Raw genomic sequence first — 8,745 nt, forward strand, 5'->3', positions numbered from 1 at the left:
CGGCACGCTTCCCTCCTTTGGCTGGCACTCACGACTCGGGCTTGCCCAGTCGGCCAACATGAAAGCAGCGTGACGTTCATGAGAACCACATCGTGTTTCCGCATCGTCAATGCGTGTTCCAGGGTTGTTCCTCCAGATGTAACTGTCCTGTCTCGCAGCACAAGTTGGCTCATACAGCTCCTTCCACAGTTCATCACCATTCTCATCATTATCATCATCAATATCGCCAACATCATCATCACTCATCAAAATCATCGCCATCACTATTCCCATCATATTATTACCATCATCAATAGAACCAACATCATAATCGCTATTATCATCAAAATCACCGCCATCACCATTAACATCATCACCATCATATTCACCAACAGCAACAGCCGCGATTCCTTACTTAAGTGGCGGGGACGTCATCACAGCGCTTGTGCCAGGCTAGGTGCACTTTGAGGCTGTCACGTTAAGTGGGGAAGGCTCGCTGGCAGGAGGTCACGGGACAGACCCTGGTGCCGTGGCTTGACAAATTCACTACCCCCCCCCCCCCCACCGTGCCAACTTGTTCCTTTTTATCCGCCCCGCACTCCGCTCGTTGTTGTGAGCATCGCTCCTCCTCTCTCCGCTGTAGTTAAGAGGGCGATTGCCTCCAACTGCCCAGTAGCAGCGTCGTTCACGAGCCTTCCTCCACAGAGGCCGATCTTGACACCGCCGGTACCGGTCATCGGCAAGTCCACTCAGCTCCACACCCCCCTGTACCACACGAGCTCCATCTCTTCTCTCGCCCGTGCCGCGCCCGTTTAGCAGTTCATATTCACCACCAAAGACAACATACCCCTTACAGCCTGAGAGACTGTTGGGGCTTGTGCTGTTAGCAAGCACCTATGCAACCCATAACCACCGTCATCATCATGAACTGCGTTTTGTGTTTAGTGTGTCCTTCCCCCGCATCTCTGGTTATCACGCTTGGCTACGTGCGGTGCGAAAGAAGTTCAACATACGTACGTACATCATCCTCGACAAATACCGTTCCACGCAGCTTCTCCTGCAATTCGTAAAAAGAAGATGTCAGGTGCAGTGGTCCCCAGATCTCTCTGTTTGTAAGCAAAGTCATTCGTTAACAAATTCAACCACTATTCAATGCCACGCGCACACACACACACACCTGGGCATTGGTGTTGGGGTGAGTTGTGTGGTGAAGCTATGGTGAGTTTAGTATTGATGTTGGTGAGCTGTGTGGCGAGTTTGGTACTACCGGTGTTGGAGCGCGGTTTGGTGAGTTATTATTTTGTTGTAAACCTGATCATTACTTCCGATGTAATCTCAATCGTTTAAATAAAGGACAGCCGTTTATTGATCTCACGTTACTATGCATTCAAAAAACCGACGACGGATTCCACGTATAACAAAGACAAAGATCCCCCCCCCTTAAAGGCTGAACACACGTTCGGGGCAAGTGCTGTAAGCGTGCAGAACACCCGGTCGCTTTTGTCTCCCCAGTGGTGATGTTTACACACCGCAACAGGTACTCAAGTTTAGGTATTTTATTTTCTTTCGGCTCTCCTAGGGGGAGGCACGTGACCGGTTCAGATATTCGCCACGGGAATCGAACTCGGGTGGCCGGGTTTGCAGCGCAGCGCGCTAACCACAGCGCCACCGTTCCCCACAGACACACACAACAACCGCCATTCGCCACGAAGTGGCGGTGACGTCACCACGACGCTTGTGCCAGGCCATGTGCACCTTGAGGCCACGTGAAGTGTCGAACGCCCGCTGGCAGGAGGTCACAGGACAGACCCAGGTGCCACGGGTCGACCGACTGAGACGACTGGTTGATGCACCACCTGTGCCCCCTACTGTGCCAACTTGCTGTGCTTTAGCCACCCGGCGCTCCGCTCGTTGTTGTGAGCGTCGCTCCTCCGCCCTCCGTTGTTGTTGGAGGGCGACTGCCTCCAACTGCCCAGTAGCGTCCTTCACGAGCCTCCTCTACAGAGGCCAAGACACACAGACACACACACACACGCGCGCACACACACACACCCTGCCGCGTTCAGTGCGCACGCACGCACCAACAGGGAGCCCTTTTAATTCATGGCGAGACGGGGCAGGAGGAGGATGCTGATGATGATGAGGCGGTGGAATTGGGGGGAGGGGTCAGTGGGGGATTGTGGGGGGGGAGGCGGCGGGGGGGGGGGGTGACACAGAGAGGCCCGGCAGATCGAATGGTGAGGGACGTTAACGGGGCGGAGGAGGATGCTGATGGTGAGGGGAGGTGGGGGTGGTGTTAATGGAGGGGTGTGGGTGGGGTGGGGAAGAGGGGGGTATTTGGGGGGGGGAGGGGTTAGTGGTTGTGGGGGGGTGTTGGGGAGGTGATGGTGAGTGGTGCGACAGCTCTAACGGCACGGGACTTGAGAGAGGAGGAGGATGCTGCTGCTGCTCATGATGATGCTGCTGGGGGGGGAGGAGAGGGATGAAGATGGGAGGGAGGGAGGGGGGGCAGTAGGGGGTGAGGGAGGGGGGTGTGACACGGAGAGGCGAGCCCCGCTAGAATGGCTCGGGACGTGAGCGGGGAGTCTAAGGCGGAGCTTTTTGTGCGCTGATTGTTCGCGCGCGCCGGGCCCATGAATAGCGCCGTCGCGTTCCCACAGTCCCAGCAGAACCGGCTCCGTGAGCTCCTTCCCTAATGAGCTGCGACGGACGGCGGAGGAGACACGGGGGCGCGCACACACACACACAAGACAAAGATCCCCCGTATAGCCTCAACAGACCGTTGGGGCAAGTGCTGTTAGCGAGCACCTATGAAGGCCGGCACTGCGGCACACGAGGGCGTGGGTGGCCAGCACCACGCCCGGCCGCCTTTGTCTCCCCAGTAGCGGTGTTTACACACCGCGCCGGGTACTCATTTGAGGCTGAGTCGATCTAGGGGAGGCCTAGGACCGTTTCAGATAATCGTCACTGGTGTTGGCCGTGAACGGAAATCGAACTCTGCTCGACGGGTTCGTAGCGCAGCGCGCTAACCGCTCCACTACCGCTCACTCCCCACACACACACAGACCCCAATACAGACACGTGGAGGCAGACATCAGACACGTGCAGAGACAGGCAGACAGACAGACAGGCGGAGAGACAACACAAATGTAGAGGCGGTAAGGTGAACGAACAGGCACGTGACTGGACCCAACAGGCAGACAGACAGATGAATGGACACGCGTAGAGAATGTAAAGAGACGGGCAGACAAAGGAACGCTCAGGCGAAATGACAGGCAGACTGATGAATTCATTCAAGGCACGAGAAGACACAGAGGCTGACCAATAATTATCAGAGACAAAGGGATGAACACACATACACAGTCACGTGAACGGACACGCACATGAACGCGCAAGGACAATCACACGACGGGTGTTCCCACACACGGAACAACTTGCACGCGAACCGCAAGACGGGTGGACGGAAGCAAGAATGGGCAGAGTTGATATGAGATGGAGGAACGGAAACATGCACACGAGCACGAACGGACGGCCATAGAGACAGATTACAAGATCGTGACCGCGGTGGCTTAGGAGATGTTAACTACCTCGCCTGGTATACAGGGACTCGTGAGGTCGATCCCGACCCTGACAACGCCTGCTGCTATATATTTGGAGTTTGCACGAACATCCCCCTGTGGTTGCGTGGATTTTTTCTCAGGGTCCTGCGGTGTTCCCCTCCACGCTCAGAAGCACGCGTCAAGATGATTTGGCTGCTCTAAATGTTCACGTGATAAGCCACTTCGTTGAGCTATTATTTGTGGCCCGGTCTCTTCTGAAAAAGAGCTACACGGCCCAGTGGAGCTTTACCTGGTAAAACAACAAAGTGTCCGATTCGTCCGCCAGTTAACACCCACAACATCAGAGCACGTCCCGTAACCTCCCGCCACAGCACTTCCCGACACTTCACGTGGCCTCAAAAGTGCACCCAGTCTGGCACAAGCACGAGTGGTGTGGTCGCACCACCGCCACCACCACCCACGTCGCGATCGGCGGCTGCTGTTGTTGTTCCTGTGCTGACGGCGGTTCGCGCTGCCCTGCGAACCCGGCCACCCGAGTTCGATTCCCCGCTCACGGAAGCGGTCACGAGCCCTACCCATAGATCGACTCAGCCTCAAATGAGTACCTGCTGCGGTGTGTAAACATCGCCTCTGGGGAGACAAAGGCGGTTGGGCGTGGTGCTGGCCAACCCACCCCCTCGTGTACCGTTCCGGTCTTCATAGGTGCTACTCGCTAACAGCACTTGCCCCTACAGTCTGTTAGGGCTATACGGGGGATCTTTGTGTGTGTGCGTGCGTGTGTTTCGGGGGTGCGAGACAGTCCAGCAGGCGGGTGGGTGGGGAGGGTAGCGAGGTGGGGGGGGGTCGTGGGAGGGTGCGTGGTGGTGCGTGGTGGTGGGGGTAAATAGTGACGCACACCAAACATAAACCATCAGCTGCTGTCACCCACACGTCTGCTGGGCTCATTCTCCGCGTCTCCCCTTTAGAAAAGGGGGGGGGGGGTCACGATGATGTTGAGCTCATTAGTAGTCATCACCGGCTGCGATTAGCGGCTGGCTTGGATTATTAATTATCGGCGTAAGGCACTACCACCAAGGGACGCCGCATTTAATCCATAATACTCCTCTCTGCTGTTTGATGCCCGATAGAGGAGCATTCCCGTGAGGCTTAGCGACAAGTTTGTAAGAATGAAGACATCCACGCGGTACGATGGGGACACGCCAAGGCGGAATGGATGCGGCTGGGTGCCGAAAGCGATTGCCGGTCCGGTCTGTTCCGGCTCCAACTAAGCGCTGGACATCACCATCGTAACCAATGATTGCCTACAATACATCCGTGGAATACGATCCTACAATGAAATCGTATCACACAACCATACACTGCAGCCATCGAAGACAACCATGCCATGCAATGTTATAATACAATACAAACTCACACGACAATCCACACAATACTATACAATGCAGCCGTACAATGCAACCATGCATTACAATCCTTTAATAAAATCATACGATGCAACCATACAAGGCAATTATACAACACAAGCATAAAATAACAACCATGCGATGAAAGCATATACTATCATACAAAGACAACCATACAATTCATACAATACAATCACTACACACACAGTGCGTACAGACCTCTGTCAATACACTGGGCTGCCTTTGGGGCCGTCCATAAATGACGTCACGCAATTTTGGACGATTGACCCCCCTCTCGTCACAAAAAGTCAGACCCTCCCTCAAATATGACGTCAAAAGCTCTGTCCGCCCCCCCCAAAACCATATTTCCATTTTGAAAATAAACATGCTTCAAATCGCTTTAAACTATTGTCATTGTAGTGCGTATTTAATGTGGCGCTGCACTCTGATGTTGTAGGAGCGTTGTTCTAACAATTAGTGTTCTTATAACAATTCTATATTTATTTAAAGTTGCGCATTTTGATGTGACGTCACATTTATCAACCCCCCCTCGTCACACATCGTCAAAAAAATCTGACCCCCCCCAGGTGCGTGACGTCATTTATGGACGGCCCTTTTGACCATACTTCACCTCGCGCGAAGGGAGGCTGGGACGAGCAGGACCGGTTCTGACATCCGCCGCCACTGATGTGAGCCGTGGTCGGCGAATCGAACTCGGTTCGCTGGGTTCGTAGCGCATTGCGCTAACCACTGCGCCACCGCTCCACCCCACGTGCACTCACTGTTGATGTACGTTGAACTTGAACCTCTTTCGCACCGTACGTAGCCAGCCGTGCTAATCGGAGGTACGGGGGAAGTCCGAAACTGCCGAGACCACCGCTGTTTGCGAACACCTGGCACTCGAACAACACCCGCCAATCACCACGAGGTGGCGGTGACGTCATAACGGCGCCTGTGCCAAGATAGGTGCACTTTGAGGCCACGTGACGTGTCGAAGACCCGCTGGCTGGAGGTCACGGAACAGACCCAAAGGTGCCGCGCGTTCACCCACCGAAATGACTGGCAGATGCACCATCCGTGCTAATAACTGTGCCAGCTCTCTGCGTTTTAGCCGCCCGGCGTTGTTGTGAGCGTTGCTCACAACTTCCTGGCAGCGTCCTTCACGAACCTCCTCCTCCTCCACCGAGGCGATCTCGACACCGCCGGTACCGCTCATCGGCAAGTCCAATCAACTCCACAACCGCCCGTCTCTTCTGTAGGCCGCGGCACGTGCAAGTACCACGCACTGCCCATTCAGTCGTTCTGATGCTCACCACCCCAACAGTTACAGTCGACCTAGGGATGGCCCAAGTTTCAGAGGAACAATTTGCCCTACGGGTGATGCGTCCGTTTAGGAAGGGCATGGGCGCTATCAGGTGCGACGATTCACAACCCTCGATTGCATGTTCAACAAGACGGGTACTTTCGACCGTCGTGAGTGTAGCGGCCTCTAGCGGCTGCGAGGGGGGTGTTGCGTGGGGCCCAATGCGCGTAGACTGCGTCTTGAAAAAGCAAATGTCATCGAGCCTTACAGAATGTTGGGGCAAGTGCTGTTAGCGAGCACCTATTAAGGCCAGAACGGCATACGTGGGTGGCCAGCACCACGCCCAGCCGCCTTCGTCTCCCCAGCGGCGATATGTTGACGCACCAAGCTACTCATTTGAGGCCGAGTCGACCTAGGGGAGGGCCAGGACCGGTTCAGATAATCGTCACCAACGTTGCCGGCCGTGAGCGGGAATCGAACTCGGGTCCGCCGAGATTCGTGGCGCGGCATTATTTGACGCGCACACGCATCGCAAGCTTGCGGATATTCAATTCGCGACGCACAAAGGCAGCCTAAAGCACAGAGGAGCTGGGATTATTCTAATGAGGTCCGCTCACTGATTGCTCCCAACCCCCCCCCCCACACCCCCACAAGGTCGCTTCTCCGATTTTCAATCATTGAGCGCCACCCTCAGGCGAAACGTTGTCATCATCGTAACTGCATCAGCTCGTTGACCATTTCCAGCAAGTGACTTGATTTGGCTCTAAAATTTCCCCCCACCCACTCATGCCTTAACACAGAGCCAAACCATGATTGATACAAAAAGATACCCCGTACAACCTGAACAGACTGTGGTGGAAAATTGCCGATAGCGAGCAGCGCACCGATGAAGGCCGGCGTGGCACATGCAGCGGGTGTGTGGCCAGCACCACGCCAGGCCGCCTTTGTCTCCCCAGTGGCGATGTTCACTACACCGCACCTCGGGAAGGCCCTGGACCGGTTCGGATAATCGTCACCGGTGTCCGCCGTGAGCGGGAATCGAACCCGGGTCGCTAGGTTCGTAGCACGGCGCGCTAACCGCTTGCTCCACCGCTCCCCACACGCTAGATAACACGCGCACACACACAGACTCATTGAAAACATTCGACAGGGATTTACGACGTTGCTTATATACACAATTAATTGTATTTTAAAAACACCCCCACCCCCCTTCCGACATCCCTCCAAATTTAAACTTATCATCGAGCAGGGGACACACACAAAAGGCACTTCTGTGACTTTTACTGCGTCACGTTTCACGGCAAAGGAAATCAAAACAAACAACAAATGGACAAGAGCAAGAGCGTGGCAACGACACATTCGTTTTGGCTCGTTAATAAAGAGCAGCAGCAGCAGCAGCGGCGTACGGAAAACGGCGTCTCGGTCTGGAGTGTGCTCACGCAGCGCTGTGCTGTTGGACATCGTCACCTCGGCGCGAGGGTTAAACCGGCAGGGTTTTTCCAAACGCCAGCCCTTGCCACCCACCACCACGCTGTTCAACAATCATCCGGTGTGTGCAGCGTGGAACGAATTGATTTGGAGTGAGGAGTACATTGGTGAACCCGGATAGACGTGGCATTGTGGTGGTGGTGGTGTGGAGGGGGGGGGGGGGCTCCGCAAGGACTCGAGTTTGGGACTTCGCGCGTGTTGCACCGGAGCATAAAAACACTGAAGCTGGGCGTCGAGTGGCAACCCAACTATCGCACCATGCTCGCACACACACACGCTCGCACACACAGACACACAAAGACAAAGATCCCCCGTATAGCCTTAACAGACTGTAGGGGCAAGTGCTGTTAGCGAGCACCTATGAAGGCCGTAACGGTACACGAGGGGAGTGGGTGGCCAGCACCATCGTCCGACCGCCTTTGTCTCTCTAGTGGTGATGTTTACACACCGCAACAGGTACTCATTTGAGGCTGAGTCGACCTAGGGGAGGCCCAGGGCCGGTTCAGATAATCGTCACTGATGTTGGCCGTGAGCGGGAATCGAACTCGGGTCGCTAGGTTCATAGCGCAGCGCGCTAACCGCTACACTATCGCTCCCCATACAGACACACACGCACGCACGCACACACACACACGCGCACACGTCATAATGGCAACAGGGCAGACTGCAGTTCGAAACTTGTGAATACACCACGAGGTTGGTACAGGATTAAAGGGAGGGGGAAGAAAAAAACAATAATACTCGAAGTGAAGAGGCAGTACCATTCGCGTTCAATGTTTTTGTAAAGATATTCCGTAAATGTTTCAATTACATAAACATAACATTCTCACTCAAACTTAGTACAATTGTGCCATCGTGGCCAGCATACGACGATGTCAAGAATCCATCGGGAATCTCGCCCCACGTGTCGGAGAGCGACTGTGGAAGAAGTGCTTCACAGGACTCCTCTACCGAAAAATCCTCCGTGCGACCTTTTCATCGTTTTACACAGCAAGGTGGGCTGGGTCCACTT

Source organism: Lethenteron reissneri, chromosome 24, assembly GCF_015708825.2.
Source record: "Lethenteron reissneri isolate LAM-NWPU_2019-01 chromosome 24, ASM1570882v1, whole genome shotgun sequence".
Taxonomy (NCBI): domain Eukaryota; kingdom Metazoa; phylum Chordata; class Hyperoartia; order Petromyzontiformes; family Petromyzontidae; genus Lethenteron; species Lethenteron reissneri.